Below are 27,054 nucleotides of genomic sequence, written 5' to 3'. Positions count from 1 at the left end.
TGTGTAGCTAAGCAGGAGAACCCAGGAGATTAAGGCGTACCCTGCACCGCCAGGTCCAAAAGGTTCTGGTTCTTCAACTGGCGCCCAACGTGGGGCGGCTTCAGTGGTACCGGTTCTGCCTGAAGGTCGTGAGGAACCTCGCAAGAAAATTCTGGAGGAATCGCGAGCCACGTTAAGCGACCCCTGTATGTCGAAAGTGGTCCGAAGGTCTTTTTCAGCGCGGTTACTCCTTCCTGACGGCTACTAACGACTGCTGCCCTGACTGCCGCCCTGCTTTGGCCCTTCCTTTGGTGATGTATGGTAAGGCGAGACGATAGACGGGCCTCTGTTGGCGTAAGAAGACGTCCTTAGTTAAGTATTTGGTGGGTCGTGCCCACAATTTTTGGTTCTTTGTTCCTTAGTTTCTTTGGTCCTTAGATTCGACTATTGCAATAGCCGAAGCCGAGGGTAAGTGCATTTGTGCTGCGGAAACTGAGTTTTACCCCCTTGATGTTTGTGAACAGTCCGGTGAAATCATGAGATGCCTGGTCTGACTAAGTTTGGAAAACTTTGTTGCTTTGGTTGTAATAGGGATTCCCGGCTTGAGGACTCTTGTCCGATTCCTTCGGTTGGAACTCCCACATATGAGCTCTATTCTAAACATGGTGTTGGCCCCATTGCCTTTAACGAGACATGGGCCCGCTATACGAAGAAAGATGGTGTTTTAAAATGGCCAGAAAATGGTAGTTTCGATTCTGATGTGCTAGATAATTTGGAAGCAGTTTTATTCAAAAGAAAAGCCCGGCCGGCAATGTTTGACTCTTTCCGCCTTTGGTGTAAGGAAGCCAGAGAGAAATTAAACAAGCAAAACGAGATAGGAAAGCACAGGGTATGACAATTATACAGGCTGCCCAACAATTCAAAGACGATGAAATTAATAATGCGATGGAAATTTCAGAAAGACAGCATCGTATGGCGATAGATAAATGCTATCCGGTGTTGCCTGTTTCCCCTTCCTATAACAAGAAAGATTTAGAAGAAGATCCCCTAATGTCCCTTTTATTGAGATTGCCTCCGCCCTATGCACAAGGTGCTAATGCACCCCAGTTGTTACAGCCTGTTCAGCCGCCAGCAGTACCTCCGCCTGTTCCGGCTCTTCTGCCTTTGCCCCTTTTAGTATCTCCGCCTCCACCAGTTTTGCCTTTAACTTCAACTTCTTTGCCCTCATCTCCTGATCTCCGATCTCCTTTGCCTTCTGCTCCTTCTGCAATTACCGGTTCTCCTTCCGTTAGTTCGCCTAATACCTTGTCCCCTATTCTTATGTCCAATTCTCCGTCTGTGCATAAGCGTCTCACGGACACCGTCACTGGTATTCTATCTCCTTTCTTTGAAGCTTTAAATGTGTCTCCTGCTTTTGCTCGAAGACAGTCTCGTAGTCAGTTCCCAGATTCTGAAGAACGAGAAAGGTTGGACTCTCTCGCACGTAAATGGATCAAGAGGGGTCCCCAGTATAGTGTGCCCGATATTATGTCTACCTTCTCACAATGGAATGCGCCTACGCAAAGATATGTTTTTAATGTAATGTGTGATACTCTCATTAAAGAATGGGAGGATGTGAATTCGAGTTCGATTCCACAGGGTCTGTTGGATGTTCAGACTGATTTCGATAAAGGACTTGTTGTGGGTTCTAAGTTTGAGAAAGCTGTAAGGACACTTATTTCCTTTAGATCCTTGTTGTCCTCTCAGACTTTCTCTGATTCCGATCCGTCGGTTAGACCGACACTGAAAAATTATCCCATGAGAGAGGTTCCTCCAGTTTGGAAGGAAGAAGTTGCGGCTCAAGGTAATAATCCAGCTATTCCTGCTCATTTCCAACGTATATGGGTACATGTCCCTTAGAAACGATCTGAAGTTTTAGCACTTAAACAGACTCTACCGGATCCTCGTAAGAACCCTGCGGGTTATTATAAAGAATTATCACAGACGGTTGATGCTTGCATCATGAATCTAGCTGATATCGGTATGTTGATGGGAAATGTAGTTCCACAAGCATTATGGGCTAAGATTCGTAGAGAGAATCATGTTCAAGCATTAGGTGGTGATTGGGCTGCTATAATTGCTGCGGATGCAGCTCAAGTGGGTGGTGCTAAGCCTGATGTTTTGGTTTCAGAACTCCCTGGTAGGATTATTACATTAATGAAAACGATGATGTCTGCCTTGAGATTTAACTGGGATAAATTAGCGGCATGCAAACAGAAGAAAGATGAGAGTGTCTCTGATTTCTTTACTCGTTTCGAGGAGACATTTATTGATCACAGTGGTCAAGATATGGCTACAGAGGGTGGTCAGCGATTATTTGTGGACAAATTTGTATTTAAATTTGCTTGCCGAGTTGTCACACAAATTAAAAGATTCTGAAAGTTCATGGGCTGTTTCTTCTTCTGCCCAGATATTGGCTACTGCACAATATTATGAAAATAGAGATAAAGAAGAAAGAGAAAAGCAAGAGAAAAAGACGAAAGAATTGAAAACGAAGGTTCTCTTGCAACAAGCTTATCCTCCTCGCTATGTTCAGCCTCAGTTTCAACAGCCTCCGCAGTTTCAGAGGTTGTATCAAAAACCTGAGCCATATATTCCGCGACCTTTATTAGGACCTAATCAATGTGCCTATTGTAGAGAGGCAGGTCATTTTAAGAATAGTTGTCCGATTTTATTGCAGCGCAATGGAGCATTATCTGCTCCACGAGGTTGTGGTGGCCTCCAGTCAACAAACAGAGGTAGAGGTCGAAGTATGTCGACTCAAGAGCAGCATTCCCTTCCTCTTCCTAATTCTGTGAATTATTTTGATCAGCAAAATGTTAGGTCTACACAGTATTACAATGAGGATTGTTATGTTGAAGGCGAGAATGAAAGTCTTCATACGAACTAGGACAGCCATGGACAAAGTAAGGGAGTTGTGTCGATTCCAGTAGATCAGAATGGACCTTATGTTAATGTCACTACAATGGGTGTTTCAGAGCTATTTCTCCTAGATACTGCTGCAATGAGAAGTTCTATCATCCATTCCAAACTCCCTGGGGCACCTTTGTCTGGCTTAACGAATGTTTCTGTAGGATTTTCTGGCACCCCTGTTCGTAATCCGGTTTCTTACCCTTTACCTATTTCAGTTGGCCCTTATGATTTGGAAGCTCCGCTTCTTTTGACGAATGGTTGCGGTGAAAATCTGTTGGGTTTGGACTTATTGAAAAGAATGCATGCTACAATATATTGTTCTCCTTCTGGTGTACATCTTACTTTAGGACAGAAACTGACTTCTCCAATGTGTTTGTCCAAAGATCAGTTTCCACCTGAATTGCTTTCTCTTCCGGCAACGCTTTGGGCCACGGGTCCGAACGATGTGGGCTGTCTAGAGATTCCACCTTATGTTGTCACTCTTAAGCCTAATGTTGAATTGCCACGTATTCCGCAATATAGAATTTCCACTGAAGGTGAAAATGCGCTTTTGACAATCATTCATGATTTGATTCAGAAGGGTGTGGTTGAGGAAACGAGAGGTAACATATGCAATAGTCCTATTCTTCGTGTTCTTAAACGCACTGATCCTTCTCAGCCTCCTGTATATCGTTTCGTAATTGATCTTCGGGAGGTAAACAAAATTGTTGTACCACAATTTCCTGTAGTCCCAGATATCACTGCTTTATTGACGATGATACCTTCCACAGCGACTTGGTTTTCTGTTATCGATCTAAAAAATGCCTTCTTTAGTATTCCCATTGCAGAAGAAAGTAGGGATATTTTTGGCTTCTCTCTTGGAGGCCGAAGCTTCCAGTTTAAGCGCGCACCTCAGGGCTATTGTGAAAGTGCCTCTATTTACAGTCAAGCTTTAAAATGTCATCTTGATGCTTTTCATTTGCCGTCTGGTACTGCTCTTATTCAATACAATGACGACTTGTTGATAGCTGCTGATTCAGAAGATATTTGCAAAAATGTGACTGTTGCATTATTACAGAGAATGTGGTGGGGAGTGTCACCTTCCCACTGGAACAAGTGCGCTCTTTCAACAATGAAACACTGCGGTTTCTTCTCACAGTTCGACAACTTTATTCAAACGAAGAAAATTAATCAATGAATATTGGTTCAAATCTTCATTGAACACTTAAATTTCATGTCCATAATCCATTTGTTATACAACGAACATCATATTCAAAATGATATATCCACCCAATGCATTTCGGGTCACATAACTGACCCTTCTTCAGGGGTCTAAAATGAAATGAGAGAGGGACCATTAAGTTCACAACACTTAATAGGCTTACAAACAGCTTAAATGTCAATCACCGTATATATGTAATCCGAGCTCAAAAAACACCAAATAAAGAATGATAAACAGATGCTTGAATCATATGGTAAGCGAAAAATACAATACATGCACATTTTGATTGAGATACGTGAAAGAAAATGCCAAAATGTACTCAAACAGAATCGAGAAAGGCATAACAATGTGAGACATAATAGCATGTGGGGGAACTGTCTTAAATGACGGAATGCAAGCAGCGCAACGAATGAGCGCGAAGTGTAACATAATGTACACTGTGAAAAAAGAAATAAATAATGTGCGTTTATAGTCCTGAAATTTAACTTACTGCGGACCGGCGGGTCTCAATTGCCGTGGCGTTGCTGTAATCGGAGTTGAATTTCGCGCTAGCGTATCTAACAGGAAATATAATAGGTCTACGCATTTAATGACATCATGATCACCTGATGTGGGAGGGGGGACGTGATAGTGACGTGTGAATGAAGGACCAATAAGAATGTGTCTGTTACGACCGTAAAAGTCGCGTGATCACGGAAGAGTAAACTGCGGCGAATGTCGCCGTGTTGGGTTGAATAAAGAAAAGCAAAAAAAGGGTTAAGGCAATAAAAAATCAAGAGATTATGAAAGAAAAAAGAGAAATGGAAAATAAAATTGAAAGCATTCAATAGTGCATGTTACGGTTTACAATCAAGGCAAAATGCAAATCATTGTGCTGACCAACAAGTACGTTCAAATGTTCAGGCCAGAATATTCCCCATTGCCAATGTCATATTTATAGAAAAATGATTATAAAAAACATGATAGTTCAATGCGATCATTCATCCCATACGGATGGGAACTATTCAATTTTTTGATCCAAAAATATTCCGCTCGTAGTCTTTGTTTATGGGGATCCAGGTCTCGGCGTTGTGTGATCGTCTCAATGATGGTGAAGCGTAGTTGAGAAATTTGGTGTTTAGCCTCAATCCAATGGTTAGCTACAGAAGATTTCAAGTTCATAAGGCGAATGTTACTCTTATGTTCTGTGATACGGATTTTTATTTTTCTTTCTGTTTGACCCACATATATTTTGCCACATGGGCATTTGATGATATATATACAATTAGAGGTATCGCAAGTGCTGGTGTGATTGAGAGTTATAGGATAACCTTTAGTTGGATGATTAATTTTGTTCCCAACGATGACGTTACTGCAATGTGTGCAGTTGTGGCACTGTAGCATCCCTTGCCATTTCTTCATGATTTTTTGTGGAGAATTCAATATTTCTTTCAAGTTTTTGGATCTTTGAAATGCAAAGGTAACACTCTCTTGATATAGATCTTTCAAATCAGGTTCCAATTGTATCATTCGCCAGTGTTTGTTGATTGCTTTTTTGATCTTGAAAGACTCGGTTGAGTATTTCAAAACACATACGGTTTTGCTCTTAGAATCAATTGTTTTGGCTTTGAGTAGATCATCCCGTGCGAGTTTTGACACTTTATCCAAAGCAGTCTTCAATACGTTCTCCGGGTAGCCTCTTAGGCGATATTTCTCAGTTTGTTCATCAAGAGTTCGCTGTAAATCTTCTTGCTTTGATGAGATACGCTTCATTCTGATATATTGAGACGTTGGTAAATGTTTCTTCAAAGCCTCAGGATGAAAACTTTGGAATAGCAGGCAAGAATTTTTATCAGTTTGTTTAGTGTGGACTTGAGTGATAATTTGATTCTGATCGAATTTCACTTTCACATCTAGAAAAGCAATAGATTCCTCTTCAATAGTATGAGTGAACTTAATGCGGTCATTGTGAGTGTTTAAAGTGTAGATGTTATTTTCCAATTCTTGACGAGATCCTTTCCATATTACGAATAGATCATCAATGTATCTTTTGTACATCACAATCCCCTTTGTCCACATGGGATTCTCCAGGATATGATCCATCTCAAATTTGTTCATAAAAATGTTGGCGTACGAAGGAGCTCCTCCGAATCCCATGGATGTGCCACTAGCTTGGTTATAGAATCTTTCTTGCCACTCAAAGTAACTATGGTATAGTGCGAATTGCATGAGTTCCATGATGAATATTTTTTGTGTCTCTTCTAGATCGCTTCTCAGTAAAATCCATTCAAGTGCTTCCAACCCCTCATTATGGGGAATTGATGTGTATAACGCTGTTACGTCAATGGTGCACAGCGTGTAGGTCTCATCTGTTTTTAATTCAATCAATTTCAGTAAGTTCAAGAATGCAGTTGTGTCTTTGATATATGTAGCAGTTTGTTGAACAAGTGGTTGTAGAAATTTATCCACGAATTGTCCGATGGGTTCAGAAATCGATCCACAGGCCGAGACGATGGGTCTGAATGGAGGGTTGGTGATACTTTTGTGAATTTTTGGCAGCATGTATAGCTGCGGTCTTCTGGGGAACTTGGTAACAAAAAACTGTTTAGTTTTATCATCAATCCAATTCATATCATGTGCGTGTTCAATGATTTTCTGTAAGGTTTCCTGATATGCATGAGTTGGGTCAGAATCCAAAGGAAGATAGATGTCTTGGTTTGAAACGTGATCATTCACACACTTTACGTAAAATTCAGTATCCATCACTATGAGAGCTCCACCTTTATCTGCTTTTTGAAAGGTGAGTTGTTTATTATGGCTTAAATTTTTCAGAGTGTGCCATTCTTTCACTGATAGATTCGTCTTTTTTGGTTTAATGAACGGAATTTCATGAACATCAGATAGCACTGATCTTTCAAAGGCTTCAATAGTCTTGTGTGAAAATGGCGCACAGAAGGTACTCTTTGGTTTGAAAACTTTATCCCAAGTTTCTTCGCAATCAGGTTTTTGTATGTCCTTGAAGAAAAATTTGAGTTTCAATGATCTAAAAAATTTGAAGAGCGCAATTTCAGTTTCAGCCATGTTTGAGTGATAAGTAGGGACAAAGGTGGTACCTTTGCTTAGTAAGTTAATTTCGGATTTAGTAAGAGTCTTAGATGAAATGTTGACTATGAGGTCACTTTCGACAGTTGGCTCCTGGTCCTTTCCGCTATGTTTTGTTCGGTTTCTTTTGCCCCTTCTTGTTGTTCTGTTGCGCTTGGTGGAGAGTTTGCTGCCGGACTGATATCTAAAAAAGCCGATTGTTGAGTAGTGCTTGTGGATGGTTTAACAGTGGGAATAGTGGCCTTTCTTATGGGACCTCTTGATGTAGAGATGTCCGAATCTGAAACAACACTTTCTTGAGATGAAGATGACGGTGCCTTTTGTGACTGTTGTTGTGGTTGCCATTTTCTTTGGTTGTAGACTTCTGCCCAGGAATACACTTCTTCCAATTTATAATCCAATGTGTCTCGTCGATATTTGCGGACCTTTCTCTCATTAACTTCTCTGGCGTATTTTTCAAGTTTTAAATTAATGTCTTCCAGGGTTTTTGTGAGGTCTGGATTTTTGTTAATTTCAGTTTGTAAAGTTTTTATTTCTTCTTCCAACTCAATCAGTACTTTGGATAGTTCTTCCACAATCAGTAAGATTAAATCAAGTGAACACTTGTTTAAAATCTGGTACCATTTTTCTACGAATTTTTTGCTGTTTTTACATAACATTGGCTTGAGGGCAATTCGAAGGCCCCTAGGAATGCGTTTATTTTTATGGTAATGGATCAGTGTGGTGGCATGCATCCTTTGGTTGATTTATTTTTTACTCATATACTCGAATTGTCTCAATAGCTGAGCTGTAGTTGTTTTTTGTGTGGTGAAATTTCTGGTCTCCTGAATCAGATCATAAATTTCCAAAGCGGCTTCTGGTGTGAAGCCCAAGGTTTCAGCTTTGTTGGTTGTGAGCGACGCTATATCGTCAAGTTGCATAATTGCTTTATGGTGCAGACGGGGATGAGGAGGACTGGTGTGTTGCATTATTACGTCATCTGTTTAATCTGAATCATAAGGTTTCACCTTCTAAACTAAAATATGTTCGTCGAGAGGTTACCTATTTGGGTCATCTCTTATCAAAGGAGGGACGACGATTAACCCCAAAACGAATTCAGGCGATTGCGCAAATGTCTGTGCCATCCACACAAAGGGAGGTACGTGCCTTTCTGGGTATTACTTCTTATTGTAGGCAGTGGATTCCGAGCTTTTCTCTGTTGGCTAAACCTCTGTTGGCACTCACTTTGAAAGATACGCCTCAGCCCCTTCCATGGACTGACGAATGTCAGAAGAGTTTCACTGACTTGCGTACTGCGCTATGTTCTGCTCCTGTATTGGGTACTCCCGATTACACTAAGCCTTTCACGCTCTATGTCCATGAGAAAGAGGGTTGTGCATTGTCAGTTTTAACGCAGCGATTTGGAGATAAACAGCGACAATGTGCATATTTTTCGGCTACGTTAGATCCAGTAGCAAAAGCATTGCCTAGTTGTCTTAAAGCGACAGCAGCAGCAGCAATTTCTATTCAACAATCTGCTGGAGTAGTGCTAGATAATACACTTATTGTCATGGTGCCGCATGCAGTGGATACCTTATTAAACCGAACGAAAACACAGCATCTTACGAGTGCTCGTTTGTCTGGATATGAGCTGACACTTTTGGCTAGTCACGTGCACATCAAATGATGTAATACTTTAAATCCAGCGACTTTGTTGACTCTTCCAGTAGACAAAGATGACCAAGAACAACATGATTGTTTCCTCCGTACTGAGGAAGAGACAAAAGGAAGAATTGACCTGAAAGACACACCGCTAGAAAATCCGGATGGAATTCTATGGGTGGATGGTTCTTGTTTCAAGCTTCCTAATGGTGATACAGTTTCAGCCTATGCTGTTACTACTTTACATACAGTTGTGGAAACAGCACGTATCAGACATAATTCAGCTCAAGCAGCAGAACTGATAGCTCTAACGAGAGCATGTGTGTTGTCCAAAGGAAAAAGGGTGAACGTGTACACCGATAGCCAATATGCTTTGGGTGTGGCATTCAATTTTGGGCGTCTTTGGAAAGAGAGGGGATTCCTTACTTCCCATGGCACTAAGATACAACATGGTCAATTGGTGACTGATCTTCTTGAGTCACTTTCTTTACCTGCCCAAATAGCAATTGTGAAGTGTAGTGCGCACAAAAAGATTACTGATGATGTTGGTCGAGGAAATGCATTTGCAGATGAAGTAGCGAAAAAGACAGCGAGAGATGCTACAAATCGAATGTATGTTGCGGGTCCTGCAAATTGGGTTAGAGAGAGAAGAATGTATGAGGATACAGTAGAAAGTGTAAGGTCGATTCAGAAAGAGGCTACAGAGAAAGAATTGAGCAAGTGGAAAGAAAGTACAGGAATGTTGGATGAGATGGGATGTTGGGTGGAATTGTCTGAGCACCAACGTTGGCTGTTACCAGATGCCTATGTACTGCCAGTAGTCACTATGGCGCATGGTCCAGCCCACTTAAGTGCGAAAGGGATATGCAAACTTCTGGCTCCAGTGTGGCAGAATGAAGGAATCCCAAAATGTGCAGACAATGTAGTGAAACATTGTATTGTTTGTTTGATGTACAATCCGGGAAAGGGAACCCCAACTCCGGCAGGTCACTTTGCTCCTCCGACATATCCTTTTGAGGAGTTGCAAATCGATTACATTCATATGGAGCGATGCAACAACCTCAAATATGTTCTGGTGGTAGTATGCGCATTTTCTAGATGGATAGAAGCATACCCTCTAAAAGACAAAACAGCCTTATCCACAGCTAAAGCTCTACTAAAAGAATTTTTCCCCAGGTTTGGTTTGCCGCGCATTGTCTGGAGTGACAATGGGAGCGAATTTGTGGGCCAAGTCATGCAAAAAGTTTTTGCGGGTCTTGGTATCAAGCAAAAGTTCCATGCGGCAAATCATCCACAGTCAGCGGGTTTAGTAGAATGTTACAACGGTACACTAAAACTAAAACTAGCGAAAGTACAGGCTAGTACAGGACTTAATTGGCCCAATGCTTTGCCATTGGCTCTTCTATCCACCAGAACTGCAGTACACTCTCGTTTGGGACTCAGCCCTTACAAAGTGGTTTTTGGGCGCCAAGCTAATATATGGGGAGTCCCTCGCCCTAAGAAATACTCAGACTTACCATATCCAATGTTAATTGATTACTTGCATGACCTTACGACTAAATGGCGTGTTCTCCATCAACAGGTTCAGAGTGCTTTGCCGGACGTTTCCACAGACCCAGGTCATTCCATCCGGCCAGGTGACTGGGTCTGCACAAAGAACTTCCAAAGGACGGAAAATTTGGAAGCCAGGTGGAGAGAGCCCCGAATGGTTTTGCTCACCACGAGAACAGCAGTGAAAGTCGAAGGAAAGAAAAATTGGATTCACGGTGTGCATTGCAAGAAAGTGCCTTTGCCTCTTCCGTTTGATCAGTGGGTACATAAGGGCATTAGAGACTCTGAGAGCGAAAAGGTTCCACGATTTGTACCTTTTAGTGATGCACGCCTGAGTGGAACATTGTCTGAGAAAGAGGACGACGACATTCTTCAGGAAGCAATACCACCACATCGTCGCTTGAATACGACAAATCCGCAAACATTGTTCCAAGACCAAACTGTACCTGATAAAGAACACTATAACCTAAGACCTAGACTAAAGAACACTTAAGATTTTTCTCTCCTATGTAGTATTCTATCCCGGTTGCAGAGTCATGGTAGGAGTCTTGGTTGCGACCTGAGTAGTGGCAATAAGCCTGCAGGACTTGCAGTGTCATAGGACGGCAGACAATCGTGATCAAGTGATTAAGGAAGATTGCTGTGAGCATCCACTTAGAAAGATGGAGACTACATTAGGCAAAAGAGAAAGTAAAGATAAAATGAATCATTGTAAAGAAATGTATAGTCGTTGTGGTATTACTTTATGTATTATTATATTATTGTGTATTCTTTTGGCGTGTATAAATTGGATTGTTATTGCTCTGCAGCGAAAAGTTGTCTCTCCTTCTACCTCCTCGTCTTCTTCTACTGTCTCTCCACATCTATTTCATACACTTCCTCAACATGAACTCATAAGAAGAACTGAATATTACAATAACTCATTTGTCCAGCTGTTACATCAGCACCAATTAGTGATCAATACAACTGACTGTTGGGTGTGTGGACTTATGCCACATACCGTAGAAAAAGGAATGCCGTATTTAGTTCTTCCGTTCTCCTATGAAGGTTCTGCTTGGGCTTATTTTGTCATCTTCTCTAATGCTTATCAAAGCAAATTCAGACGATCCGTTAGTTCATATATTGGTGGTCCGGATTTTAGTCATAGTTCATTGATAAAGGGAATGGTAGCTATGGCTAAAATCATGGAAAATAGTAAGATTTCCATTGACGAAAGAAAAGCGTACACTAACTGGAACGTCACCCATTATGTCACTAGCCTTAGTGATAAAGTTAAACAAGGAAAATCTTCACCGATTTGGACTATACCACATCAGGGCAATTTCTGTCTACAGATAAATGGTCAGTCTGCTGACACCGTACAAAGAAATAGCTGTTCCCACACATACGTTTACTCTTCTCAGAATTCGCCGCCTCTAGTACCATCTCAGGGTACATATTTCATCTGTTATAATAGGGCTTACACATGGTTGCCAACTGGTTTTTCTGGTTCCTGTTTTATAGCATTCCTTCTTCCCCCTACATACACCGCTTCTGCAAATCATCATCGAAACAGATATGGCAGAGGGATTATTAATTCCAAAGACACAGCAGGACAAGAGGGAGGAGATTTCCTCAAAGGATTTCTTCCTTTTTGGGGTCCAATGGCCAATAGCAGAAATATAAGGCAACTGGTTCGTGTCGTAGAAACCACCATAGACATCACTGTAGGAGCCTTAAGCAATATCACGGCAGAACTACAGGCAGATCGTCTTATGACTTTACAAAACCGAGTTGCCTTAGACTTTGTTCTTGCAGACCGTGGTGGAGTGTGCAAATTGATCGGGTCAAGTTGCTGTATTTTCATACCTGATGACGCTCCGACAGTATACCAAGCTATCTCTAAGTTACATATAATCTCTGAGTCGATTCATCAGGACGAAGGAGATTGGTCATCATTGGAGTGGTTTTGGGGACTACTGTCCAAATGGGGTTGGAAGGTATTGACATTCCTTGGAGTAATTTTAGCCATCGTATTCTCCTGTTGCCTTTGTATGCACTGTGGCCCCGCCATTTGTGACCTTTGTGCTACCATGTGCATCCCTAAACCCAAGTCACAAAGAACAGAGAATATCAGAATGATGCTACAGCAACAGCTCGATGACCTCATGGCCATCGACATTGACTCAGATTAATGTGAGTCTGTGTATCTTGCCTGAGTTCTGGCAAAAGGAGGGTCTGAGGAACTTTGATTTTCGATCGTGATCGTATCGACCCGCCATTTTGTGCTCCGCCGCCATCTTGTGTTGCCCTCACTCAGGCAGCACGACGATCAAAGTCTTTTTCTGCTTTTCCTGCAATAGTGTGTCGAAATAACCTTGTGCCTCTGTTTACAAAAGCTGGTGTTAGAGACTGGCCGAGTACACTAATCCTTGTCTGGTTTTCCTAATTCCTGTCTCAACTATCTGTTGGTTCACACTATTCTCTTCTGATTTTTATCTTATCGTCTGGCCTTCGCTGTCCTCTGCTCGTATTCTCTTGTTTCACAACTGTCCTCCAAAACACACAAACGTATCTCGCCACCTGCAAGACAGCTACAAGTCAGTTAATGAATTAGCTCGTGGGGAGGGGTGACAAACACAGTTAGAGGAGAGGCTTCTTCGAGTTACTCGATACTTTATTTTCAAACCTTTCCTATTGGTTCTGTTCTGTTTTCCAACTTTTCTTATTGGCTCCTTTTATATGTTTTAGGTGTGTTCTTAGTTAATGTATATGTCACCTATGTACTATATAAGATTGTGCGCCACGGAGTGAAGTGGCAGTCTCCTGAGAACATACTGTGTGTACTTCTAGGACAACTGTACTAGCTGCAATAATAAATCTGATCTTTTACGCCGACAGAGTGTCCCCGTGTCTCTGTGAGGCTAAGCAGGAGAACCCAGGAGATTAAGGTGTACCCTGCACCGCCAGGTCCAAAAGGTTCTGGTTCTTCACAGGCCCACCCATAGGTGGAGCCTTAGAGGTAGTCCATCCCCTAAACTTAGTATAAGTATAGAAGCCCAGTCCCTAGGACTTTAGATTACCCTGGACGAACCTCTGAAACATATATCCTGGACCTTCGACTTTCTATCACGACTAGAAGATGGAAGAAATCTCCCTTGGGGTCAAGGAGTGACTCCCCGGCTTGGCAGGCACCAAAGAAGCAACTGACCGGTTTGTATTGCTGAAGCTCCTGCCAGACGCCGAAGTCTCTGCAAGTGCGACCGCTCGAGGCTCCTTCGCGATCACTAGCCCGTTGGCTAGCAGGTCTCCACGAAGTCAACTCCACATCTACTTGTGCTTTTCTGGTTGCTCCAGAATTGTGCTTACTAACCCTCGCTGGGTGAGTCCATCAGACCTTGCTGGTCTGCACCGCAGTCTTTTCTCTGATTTCCTGAGACTTGCCGTTGCCAAGGCTTGTTGGGTCCTTTCTGGTCGCAGACACCGCAGCACTCGACAGACTCCTTGGGACAGCTCGAATCCGGCTTGTGGACTTCGTCGACGCCTCCTGGACCTCGTGGATGAAGAGTCAAGACACTCAACAACTCACCTGAAGCACCCGACATCTGTGGGCATTTGTCCATCCTGCCTTAGGTCACTGGGAAGTGACCCAGACTCTGTCCCCTCTGCTTTCAGGTTCCTTACATCCCAGATCCGGGCTTGGATCTCTCCGGACACTTCTCCTCTTCTCGGCAGCAGCAGTTCTTTGCAGGCTTCCATTGGAATTGACGACGCGACCCGACACCAAAAGGCACCTATGCACCCTGCCTCCCTGGGTGAGGTAACTCCAGTACTCCGGTACTCTCGAGGGTGCTAGCCCTAGAACTGTCCAAAAGGGTTTGGTCCTAGTTCGATTTGAAGGGTCCCTAATCTTTAAAATTCCAACCGCGACATTCCCCATAGAAAGTAATAGGAACGCGCGGTTGTGTTTCCACACTGCATACGGCTCCCGTGGGTCCCCGACGTCCCTACCTTGGGTGGTTCCTTGGGGTTCCAGCGATTCTAGAGGTGATAGGCACCTTGCCTATCTCAGTCGTGGTTCTTATACCACTATTTTAGTATATGGTTTGGTACGCCTCTAGGGCCCAAACATGTATTTGTGCTTTTACTGATGCTTAAACACTTGTAACTGAAGTACTTCAAACTCCAGTCTCATAAAGAGACTAGAGGGGTGTGATTTATCTTAAATACATATATTTTGAATATATACCTGGTGTGGTTGTCTTTTCATTTGATCATTCAAGAGATTATAGACTGGTAAAACAAGCTGCTTTACATTCCTTCAAGACTTAGCCTGAAGGCTGCTCTCCATAGCTACCACTAGGATAGCTTTCACATAAAGTTGTCTTTAACCTATCATCATAAGGGGTTGTTTGGACTGATACAAGGTGCCCACTATAACTAGTGGACAGCATATATAAGGCCACCTTCTCACACTCCATACCTCAGATCTCATCTCTTGTCTATAGAGCGAGCACTGGGACGGGGGCTCCATACCTCATCTCCCACCTCCTGTCTCTAGAGCCAGAATTAGGACGGGGGCTCCATACCTCATCATTGGAATGGGGCCTCCATACCTCAGCTCCCACCTCTCACTCTAGAGCCAGCATTGGGATGGGGGCTCCATACCTCATCTCCCACTTCCTGTCTCTAGAGCCAGCATTGGGACGGGTGCTCCATACCTCAGCTCTCGCCTCTTGCTCTAGAGCCAGCACTGGGACGGGGGCTCCATACCTTAGCTCTCGCTGTAGAGCCAGCACTTAGACAGTGGCTCCATACCTCAGCTCTCACCTCTTGCTTTTGAGCCAGCACTGCGACGGGGGCTCCATACCTCATCTCCCACCTCCTGTCTCTAGAGGTAGCATTGGGAAGGGGTCTCCATACCTCAGCTCTAACCTCTCGCTCTTGAGCCAGCACTGGGACGGGGGCTCCATACCGCAGCTCTCGCCTCTTGCTCTAGCAGAAGCACTGGGACAGGGCTCTGTACCTCAGGTCTTGCTATAGAGGAAGCAAGGGGGCGAGGGCTCCAAATCTCATCTCTCGCCTCTTGCTCTAGGGGAAGCACTGGGACATGGGTTCCATACATCAGCCCTGGAATCCCACCTCCTTTCTCTAGAGCTGGCATTGGGATGGGGGCTCCAAACCACAACTCTCTCCTCTTTCCCTGGAACAAGAGCTCCATACCTCAACTCCCACCTCCTGTCCATTGAGCCAGCACTGGGGCAGGGCTCCATACCTCAGCTCGCCTCTTGCTCTAGAGCTGGTATTAGGGTTCAGACTCCATACCTCAGCTCTCACCTCCTGTCTCTAGAGTCAGCACTGGGACTGGGGTTCCATACCTCATCTCCCACCGCCTGTCTCTAGAGCCAGCATTGGGAAGGGAGCTCCATACCTCAGCTCTTGCCTCTTGCTCTAGAGCTGGTATTAGGGTGCAGGCTTCATACCTCAGTTCGCCTCTTGCTCTATAGCCAGCATTGGGACGAGGGCTCCATACCTCAGCCCTGGGCTCCCACCTCCTGTTTCTAGAGCTAACACTGGGGCTCAGGCTCCATACCTCAGCTCTCGTCTCTTGCTCTAGAGCCAGTGATGAAATTGGGGCTCCATACCGCATCTCCCACCTCCTGTCTCCCGAGCCATCATTGGGACTGGGGTTCCATACCTCAGCCCCCACCTCCTGGCGTGTCTCTAGAGCCAGCATTGGGGCACAGGCTCCATACCTCATCATTGGGATGGCGGCTCCATACCTCAGTTCTCGTTTCTTGCTCTAGAGCCATCATTGGGACGGGGGCTCCATACCTCAGCTCTCACCTCTCGCTCTAGAGCCAGCCTTGAGATGGGGGCTCCATACCTCACCTTTCAACTCTCACTCTAGAGCCAGCATTGGGATGGGGCTCCATACCTCATATCTCATCTCTTGCTCTAGAGCCACCATTGGGACGGGGGCTCCATACCTCGGCTCTCGCCTCTCGCTCTAGAGCCAGACTTGAGATGGGGGCCCCATACCTCAACTCTCGCCTCTCACTCTAGAGCCAGCCTAGGGATGGGGCTCCATTCCTCAGCTCTCACCTCTTGCTCTAGAGCCAGTATTTGCACAGGGGCTCCATACCACAACTCGCATGCCCTGTCTCCACAGCCAGCAGTGGGGCCGGGCTCCATACCTCAGATCTCATCTCTTGCTCTAGAGCCAGCACTGGGACAGGGGCTCCATACCTCATCTCCCACCTCCTGTCTCTAGAGCTAGTATTGGGACAGAGTGCTATACCTCAGCTCTCAACTCTCACTCTAGAACCAGCATTGGGGCAGGGGCTTTGTACCTCATCTCCCACCTCCTCTCTCTAGAGCCAGTATTAGGACAGGGGCTCCATACCTCAACTCTCACGCCCTGTCTGCACAGCCAGCAGTGGGGCCGGGCTCCATACCTCAGATCTCATCTCTTATTCTAGAGCCAGCACTGGGACGGGTGCTCCATACCTCAGATCTCATCTCTTGTCTCTAGAGCGAGCACTGGGACGGGGGCTCCATACCTCATCTCCCACCTCCTGTCTCTAGAGCCAGAATTAGGACAGGGGCTCCATACCTCATCATTGGGACGGGGGCTCCATACCTCAGCTCTCGCCTCTCACTCTAGAGCCAACAATGGGATGGGGCCTCCATACTTCAGCTCCTACCTCTCACTCTAGAGCCAGCATTGGGATGGGGGCTCCATACCTCATCTCCCACCTCCTGTCTCTAGAGCCAGCATTGGGACGGGCGCACCATACCTCAGCTCTCGCTGTAAAGCCAGCACTTAGATAGTGGCTCCATACCTCAGCTCTCACCTCTTGCTCTAGTGGAAGCATTGGGACGGGGCTCTGTATCTCAGCTCTCAAGCCCTGTCTCCACAGCCAGCATTGGGGCCGGGCGCCATACCTCAGATCTCATCTCTTGCTCTAGATCCAGCACTGGGACGGGTGCTCCATACCTCAGGTCTCATCTCTTGTCTCTAGAGCGAGCACTGGGACGGGCGCTCCATACCTCATCTCCCACCTCCTGTCTCTAGAGCCAGAATTAGGACAGGGGCTCCATACCTCATCATTGGGGTGGGGGCTTCATACCTCAGCTCCCACCTCTCACTCTAGAGCCAGTATTGGGACGGGGGCTCCATACCTCAGCTCTCGCTGTAGAGGCAGCACTTAGACAGTGGCTCCATACCTCAGCTCTCACCTCTTGCTCTATAGCCAGCATTGGGACGAGGGCTCCATGCCTCAACCCTGGGCTCCCGCCTTCTGTTTCTAGAACTAACACTGGGGCTCTGGCTCCACACCTAATTTCTCGTCTCTTGCTCTAGAGCCAGTGATAGGACGAGGGCTCTGTGCTTCATCTCCCACCTCCTGTCTCTTGAGACATCATTGGGACTGGGGTTCCATACCTCAGCCCCCACCTCCTGGCGTGTCTCTAGACCCAGCACTGGGGCGCAGGCTCCATACCTCATCATTGGGACAGGGGCTCCATACCTCAGCTCTCGTCTCCAGCCTTGTTCTGCTCGATTTTCCTGGCCTTCTTGTGTTAACAAGTGATTGAATGTGACTTCAGTCTCTTACCATTCAAGCCTAAGGGTTAGAGTAGTGAATGGAGCCTATTTACTAGGCACTTCGACATGATTCTGTGCTCTTCCCCATAGATCAGGGCTTGCACACATAGCCTAGGGGATAGATTCGTTAGTATTAGGGATAACCTGTCCTGTAGTGAGGGTATTTCATGGAGCCGTGCTGAATTCAGGCCTGGTAGGCCTCAAACGGGAGAGACTCCATCTTTCTTTCTGCTCCGGCAGCTTGGGATGCTTCTAGGTCAAATGTGATGTTTTAGTTATGAGGTGTTATTCGCTTGGAGAGAACCGGTTCAGGCCGGCCCTTATCGAAGGATTGTTTTTTTCTTCATGCCGAAGACACTACATCAGGCCGGCCGGCTGGGAACGTGTCCTTGGTACGGGGAGGTACAAGAATTTGGTGGGCGGCAGGTTACGGGCCGGAATTTTCCATGAGGAAATGCACCTCTATATTAGTGAAAGTCTGAGGCAGTTACATGTTCAGTCCGTAGGCGGCATCTAGCCGTTAGCAGTAAAGCTACTACTTATTCCAGGGAAGACAGACGCCATCTTGAAGGCGGAGAAGAACTGAGAGATAGATGCTTTCCTAACAGAATAGCCAGAGAGGAGAGAGTAGCCGATAAGGAAGAGGTCCCAGTGACTCGGAGAAGGGTGATTCCAGGCGAGCCGAGGCACAGACGAGAGGGGAGCCTAGATGACCACTGAGTGCAGGCTACATACTACTAAGGTGATGTCGACCCTTTCTTATTAGAGTGTACAACTTAATCTTTCACTTTTCTTTGCAGGTTATGTGTTATATCGTAATGTTATGTGATTGTGTCTGTAATGAGTAATAAAGTATCCAGTTTGTAGTGAACCAACATGTGCTGCGTGTTCTTGTATAAGAGGGTAGCCTATTCTTCTAGTCAGCTGCGGCTACATGAACAGATGTTAACCCTGATCAGGTAAGTGGTAACTGAATAGGGGAAAGAGGAGCCCCTCAAACCGGAGAACAGGCTATGCCCGAACTGGCAATCCTTGTGTGATCTGATGAATAGTGAGACTGATTCCCTTTTTGTATGTTATGGTGATCATAGGATGAACTGTCGTATGAGACTGCCGTCTAGGTAGAGAGGTCTGGATTCGTAGGGGATCGCGAGGCCGCCGATTGTGCTGATACTGTCGTATGGGCAGAGAGGTCTGGGTTCGTATGGGACCGCGAGGCCGCCACTTGTGATACTGTCGTATGGGCAGAGAGGTCTGGATTCGTAGGGGATCGCGAGGCCGCCGATTGTGCTGATACTGTCGTATGGGCAGAGAGGTCTGGGTTCGTATGGGACCGCGAGGCCGCCACTTGTGATACTGTCGTATGGGCAGAGAGGTCTGGATTCATAGGGGATCGCGAGGCCGCCGATTGTGCTGATACTGTCGTATGGGCAGAGAGGTCTGGGTTCGTATGGGACCGCGAGGCCGCCACTTGTGATACTGTCGTATGGGCAGAGAGGTCTGGGTTCGTATGGGACCGCGAGGCCGCCACTTGTGATACTGTCGTATGGGCAGAAAGGTCTGGATCCGTATGGGATCGCGAGGCCGCCGATTGTGAGGTCTTGGTATGCATAGTAGGAATCCCCTGTCCTTAGGTGATAGATATATGTGGTTGCAGGATTGTAAATAGGTTCTGGGGAGGGGGTAACGTTCTGGCTGGGTTAGTGAGGCTCTGATGAGCGGGTTCTATCTGATCCGAAAAACCCAAGCAGAACATTTGGCGTCACGAACCGTTTACGAAACCTGTGTGCGTTGTGGTTGTATCGTGTTTGCCTTCGGCGCGTGCGTGGTTTTGTTTCTATATTATTTGTATATACCTGCGTGTAGTTTTCTTTTCTCTTTCTTCTTTTTCTTTTTCTCTTTTTCTTTCTTTTCAAAGATGTTTTCTAGAAAGTCGAAATCTACTTTTAAGTTGCCCGTTGATATTCCCGGCTGGGATTCAACGCCTTATGAAGCCTTAGCCCGTGAGTGGGCTGATTCTACTGGTTTGAGTGAGAATTGGAATTCTTTTTTGGAGCTGGCGGAGCCGGCTAATGTGATTACTTGTTTACAGAAGGCGCCGGTATCTAAGGGTGATGAGCTTCCCGTTTTGGGGCGCAGAGGTTGGATTGTTCTGTCTGCGTACAGGATTCTGCATGAGAGGTTGTCGAAGTTGCAGGACTTGCATAAGGATTTGGAAGCGAACTTTGTTGAGATTCAGAATGCTCATACTTTGTTGCGGTGTCAAAATAAGTTGCTTGCTGATAAACTTGAGACGTACCAAACTATTGCCGAGAGGGCAGCTGTGCGAATTGCTCGTTATAAATACAAGAATCGGCGTGGTCGGGTCTCGACGCGAAAGGTGCGTCTGGTCGTGGCGAAAGCCGGACTGGATTGGAATCCTGATGAATGGGATGGTAATATCTGGAACTCGAGTGATTCTCCTTCCTCGGGTGAGGAGTCTGCCAAGCGCGAGTCCTCTCGCTCCGGCCGTGCTTGTAAATCTGCTTCTTGCGCCTCTGATGGTGCACCCCGTGATTGCGCTCGTCCTTCGAGCGGGGTCGATGCTTCTTCCACTAATTGTTCCTCTACGTGTACTGGTCGAGCTCCTTGTGATGCTCATCCCGCGGTCTCGGCGCATCCTGTTTTTCGACGGAAGGTGCAGCAGGCTCCCGGTGCTCCGAATGGTTTTGCTTTAGACTCTTTGGAGGAGTTTACTCAACAAGAAATTAGTGATATTTTGCAGCGATTTTGGCAGCGAGTTGGTGAGCCCTTGCTCACATGGATGGTGCGCCTTTATGAACTGGGCGCTGCTGACATTATGTTGGATGCTGGCGATTGTTTGAAGTTTTGTTCCTTGAGTTCGGATTCTACTGTACAGGATCATTTTCGTAACTTTAATGGTGGTGGTCAAATTTCTTTGCTTCAATTGGCGACTGAGGGTTGTAATCAAAAATATCCTACTGAGTCTGACTGGCCTCTGAATGACAAACCGTGGTATACTTTGCGCGATGCTGTGCAACGTCTCAAAGAGGAGGTGATGAAAACGGCAATTTTTCTGAATACTGCTGACCGGTTGCTTGATGGTTTCTTGACATCTTCTGTGCGGAATCGTATTATTCGTTCTTCCCCTGTTGCTTATAAGCAGGTCATGATGACTTTATTGATTAATCAGACTGGTAACATGTTATCTGTGGTGCTGGAATCGGTACGCCAACTCGGTGAGTTGGGTGAGTGGTTTAAACCTGAACGGCAGTCCCGGCCTGACACTCGTACTCCTGGTGACAATAAATTTACTAGACGTGATATGTTTTTTGATCTTATGGCTGATGGTGTGCGGAAGGAGGACATTGATGGTGAGACTACTTCTCGTTTGTGGGAAATGTTTCGCAAACGTGGCTTGGATCGAAAGGAGGGTGCCCGGCGTGTTCGGACAACTGAGTGTGATCGTGGTTTTTCTGACGGTAGCGGTGATGACGACCGCCGTGGGCGCTCTGATCGTCGTGATGATCGACGTTATGCGCGTGATTTGTCCCCCCGTCGTGAGAGAGACAGGGAGAGAGAGGGGGAAAGAGAGAGGGGGAGAGATGATTATGTTAACAGCAGACGTAGAGATGATAGGGATCAATCCCCTGAGTTGAGAAGGAGAGAGGATCGACACATGCTGGCCGCTCGAAACCCGCAGTACAATGCAGGGAACAGTAATCCATTTCGTAATGGAGATGGATATGAACAGGAGGTATCGATACCTAGGAACCGTGAGAGTCTTTATCCTGATTTATCCTGGTACACAGAACACAATAAAAAGGACTAGGAAATAGGTCAAGCTCCAGTACACAGATGGGCTCACAGAGATAATAGACCCTATGTAGATATTGATATTTATTGGAGACATCGTAATATCCAAAGGGCCCGAGCATTGGTAGATACAGGAGCGGAGGCCACTCTTATTCATGGAAAATCAAAGAAGTTTAAAGGTCAGCCTTTTACAATTACCGGAATAGGTGGAAAGGAAACTCCCGCAGTTCAAACCTTACTTGAAATGAGAATAGGTAGAATTCCTAGAAAAGAATACTCTGTATTAGTGGTGCCACTTTGAGAATTCATAATTGGAATTGATATTTTGAAAGGAATGACTTTGCACTTAGATGATAGATGTTACCAATTTGGAACTAAACATTATATATCGTCCAGGCCTGTACGGGTTGGTCGTTTAAGAATGCCCCCCATAAAAGTTCCCCAGGCGACAAAAGTGGTTCGTCAGAAGCAGTATCGTATTCCAGGTGGTCATGAAGAGATTAGTACCACTATTCAGGAGTTGGTGGATGCAGGAGTGTTAGACCTGGCACCTTGGCGTGAGTTTCCCTTCCACTTTTTGATGGTGTGCCTCGATTGTTTTGCTGGTGTTGTCCGCTCAGGGCACTGCGCCACGGCTAATCCGTGCCGCAGTGCAAGTGCTCCCTAGGTAAAGTGTACCTGTAATTGATGTTCATGATTGGTTTATTGGATTCACTGTCAGTCCCCAGTAGAGTGCACCAGGGGTGCCAGGGCTTGTGAATGCCAATGCCGCTGGTGGGCTTGCAGCGCTGGTTGCGCCACCCACAGAAGCGGCCTTGTAAAATGTGTCTAGGGTCTGCCACCGCAGACCCTGTGCGCGGTCCGGGACCGTCGCGCTGACTGCGCAAGTGCCCCCACTTGCCAGTCCCTAAACCTTCCCTTACCTACATGTTAGCCACCCCTCTGGTAGGCCCAAGGGCAGGGTGCATTGTAGGCATAAGGTAGGACATGCCCTGATGTGTGTGGCATGTCTTAGTAGTGAATTACAGCCATTTCCGTTCTTCACTATTGAAGGCTACCTGCTCTCCATAGGCCAGAATGGGCTGCCGGGATCACGCCAACGCTGTGACCCCAGTGGACTCAGAGAGCATGGTAGAAGTGTCAAGTTTAGTATGCCTGAACTCAGGATGATAAAATACTTCTTGTAGTCAAGTTTATTTTAATATCCTGGGTTTGTAAATACTACTTTTAGAAAGTTAGTATTTACTGACCTGACCATCTCAGTCCGCCTCTGCTGTGTGTATGTGTTCTGCCTGGCAACAGTAAGGAGCAGGGTTGGGGAATCCCCAGAGACAGGTTGGCTGCCAGGTGGTGGGCAGAGAGATTACACCTGGATGGGTGGGAGGAGTACACCTTGACTCTTGAATAGACCTGTGCTCTGCCACCACAAAGCCGGCGCCACCCCCTGTGGGGCGGCTGATGTCTCTGCCCTGCTGCTGAAAGGAAAGAGCAGAGTCACCATAACAAAGTGCTCCAGAACTGGACTGAGCCAGGCCCAGGCCCCCTGGCGCTAAAGAACAAAAGAATCATGGTATAAAAGTAGGAGCCTGGCTCCTAAGAAATCAGAATCCTGTTTACCACAAAGAACCTCTGCCCGACTAGAAGGAGAAGAAGACGCTGGAGGAGCTGGCCTGCTGCTTGCCTTGCTGAGAAAGGAGAGGAAGAGACTTACTGAAAAGACTTTGCTACTTTGTGCTTGAACATTCTCCAAGGGCTTGATCTGAGCTTGCCCCCTGAACTGAACCCCAGGAACAGTGGGTTCTCTGTGCTTTTGCTCGTCCTCCAATTCGAGCCGTGTGTGCATCCCGCTGGAAAGAGACTGCGCCCCTCATCGCCCCTCCTAGGGCCGTGACACTCAGAAGCTCGCCTGCCGCAAACCCGTGAGAGCCCCGCTCCGTCCCGAGCCGCTCTCTGTCCCCGGGCCAGGCCGCCTGCATCCCTGTCACCGCCTGCTACTGGAGCGCGCTGAACGCGCTATCACCCCTCCTGCCGGAAGCCGTCCGACGACTGTGATCTACGCCGGGTCATCCAGCTGCACTAACCGTGCCCTGCGACCCCGCTTCGCTATCCCCGGACATCTCAGGCCGCGCCGCCCCCGCTGTGGAGACCCGCCGGCACCGCCGTGCTAAAGGGTCGCTGGCCGCGCCTGCCTACGTGCCCACACCTGCTGATTGAGGACCCAAGAACACTTCCCAAGCTGAGAGTCGCACCGACCTGTGCCGACTCTCCACATCACGAAAGAAGCTCCAGTATCGGGCTTGGGGCCCGCAACGCCTTATTTCCCCGTTCGCAGGAACCGATCTCTGTGAGTACTGGAACTACAAGTAAAGAACCTACGAACCAAGAACATTTGCCTGCTGTATAACCTGGTGGCCTAGCGAAAACGTTATTGGTCTTGTGATAAGTCTGTTGAGATATATATACCTTATTTTTACATAAAGAACCGTATTTTTATATATATCCAAGTCTGGTGTCCGTTTCTGGGGGGATTGATGTATTTACTGTGTGTATGATTGTAAGTGCTTAACCAACAACGCCTGAGGAATCGCCTTGGCTGCTCACGCCACGCACCTAGAGGGTGAGCAAGGGTCATTCGCGAGGGGTTATCCTGCGCCCTGACGTGGAGGAGAGGGTTCCTGCTTGACACAAGGGCAACCTTGCGCCAACCAGAGATCCCCGACTCTAACATTGGTGGCAGCGGTTGGGATTTCGGATTTGCACTTGTAATTTGCATACAGTGAATTATTAATCACCAGATAGTGAGAGCAGACCAAATAACGCAGCCACAGGTTTTCATTTTTGGAACTTTGTGGAGACATCTGCCATTACTGCAACCATGCCTGGCTCACACTCCGCTGGAAGAGCACTCTCCGTGATTTCTGGAATAGATGAGGTGGATTGGGAGAGACTGGAAGGCTACACGATGGAGCAATTGAAAGGCTACAGTGTAAAATTCCGAGTTCCCCATGCTGGATTCAAGAGGAAGCCCCAGTACACCAAGGCGTTGAGAGCCTGGAAGGAGTCACGAGACCCACGGAATGCGGGGGACATCGTTCCACCCGACAATCTTGAGGAGCCCAGCAGAGTCCGGTCGCCAGAGGAGCTGGCAGACAGGGCAGCCGACAGGGCGCATGCAATGGAGATGGCAAAGTTGGCAGGACAAATGGAAATGGAAAAGCAGAAGTTGGCCCTGGAGGCACAACAACGCCAAATGGATCATGATATCAGATTGAAGGAGTTGGAGCTGAAGGCGAAAAGTTTGGACACCGCTCCTTCTGGTGGCAGCACTCCACCGGTGCAGGTAGAGTCCAAGGTGTACATCCCCAAAGATGTAGTGAAGGAGTATTTTAGAAAGGATGACATAGGGCAGTGGTTTAGAGCCTACGAGGTGGCCATGTCCTCACACCGGGTCCCTGAGAAAGACTGGGGAGCGGGGTTGTGGGGAAGGTTCCTTGCTGAAGGGCGTGACACACTGTTAGATTTACCCTTAGATCTCCAAACCTCATACCCCCATATGAAGGAAGCTTTAATGACCAGGTATGGGTTAACTCCGGAGCTATATCGACAGAGGTTCAGGGAGACCAAGAAGATCCCTGAGAGTACGTATGTGGAATATGTGACCTTTTTCTGCAGAGCGCTGGATGGTTGGGTGAAGGGTAGCAAAGTGGATGATTATCAAGGGCTGCTTGATTTAATTGCATGGGAGCACTTGTCCAGTCAATGTTTTCCTGAGCTACGCCAGCACCTGATAGATAGCAAGCTGTCCAACCCGAGGAAGCTTGCTGAGGAGGCGGACCGCTGGCTCAGCACCAGGGTCCACAAGGGTCAAGTGGGAGACTCCGCCAAAGGTGGGCAGGGTCCCCAGCAGAAGAGTGGGGGGGACAAGGGTAAACAGAAGGGGTTCCAAAAAGGCCCCCAAAGTAATTCCCAAGGGAACCAGCAGAAGGGTTCTCAGCCTCCCCCACCCCCGCAGCAGAACGGGGCCCCGACAGGTAGACCTGTTCCAAAGGGGCCCTTCAATTGTTATAAGTGTGGTGATCCGGGTCACATTGCCTCTGATCCTAAGTGTCGCCTGTTTGGTAAGACCGCACCCACTGGTGCTCCACCCCGGCAAGTAGCTAGTGTTAACTTTGGGGAGGAGGTAGCAGTCCAGGAGGGTGGGGGTCCCGGGCAGATGACCCTAGTCTCGCTAGGAGACAGTGAGATGGTCCCTGTAACCTACCTGCCCTCTAACACTAAGAAATATGGGCAAGTAGTGACCATCAATGGAAAGAAGGTGGAGGCTCTTAGAGATACAGGAGCCAGCGTGACCTCGGTGAGGCAACACCTGGTGTCTCAAGAGCAGATTGTACCCAATGCCTACTGTAGGGTTGTCAATGCTGACAACGTAGAGAGTCGTTGTCCAATGGCTCAAGTTCCCTTTGAGTGGGGGGAGGTCTCTGGTACTCTACAAGTCGCTGTGAGAACTGACATGCCTGTAGACTGTCTGCTAGGGAACGACCTGGAGAGCTCCCCTTGGGAAAAGGTGGAGAAGACCACGCATCTGAGGATGGTGGGTCTACCCGACTGGGCGTGCGTGACCACCCGGTCCATGGCAGCCAGTAGGGGTGTTGAGAGGGTCCTGGAGCCTGAGGGAGAGGTCCAGGAACCGGCCTTAGGGAGAAGGCGCAGGAGGCGCGGGAAACCGGCCCCCGAAGTTCCCACGGCCCAGGAGGAAGCAGACCCTGAGGGGGATGCTCTGGAGCCTACCGGGGAACAGATTGCCGAGCTGGGAGACCTGCCTGAGCTGACCCATTGGCAGCAAGAAGGAGGTCCCTCCAGGGAGGAATTCTGCAGGGAGCAGAAAGAATGCCCTTCTCTCGTGGGTATGCGGCAGCAGGCTGCAGACCAGGCCAATGGTGTTCAGGCCAAAACACACTACGTGTACTGGGAGAGTGACCTCCTGTATTCCGAGCCTAAGGCTGCTGAACCTGGGTCAGCCCGTGTGCTGGTGGTACCCCAGAAGTTCAGAACCTTCCTACTGGGGCTGGCTCATGATGTGCCTTTAGCAGGACATTTGGGGATGGACAAGACCTATGACAGGCTTGTCACCCACTTTTACTGGCCCCAAATGCACAAGAATTCCGATTCCTACTGCAGAACCTGTCAGACTTGCCAGGCAAGTGGTAAGAGCGGAGGGAAGCACAAGGCTCCTCTGCAACCTTTC

Source organism: Triturus cristatus, chromosome 9 (genome assembly GCF_964204655.1).
Source record: "Triturus cristatus chromosome 9, aTriCri1.1, whole genome shotgun sequence".
Lineage (NCBI taxonomy): Eukaryota > Metazoa > Chordata > Amphibia > Caudata > Salamandridae > Triturus > Triturus cristatus.
Note: the sequence above shows the minus strand (reverse complement) of the source record.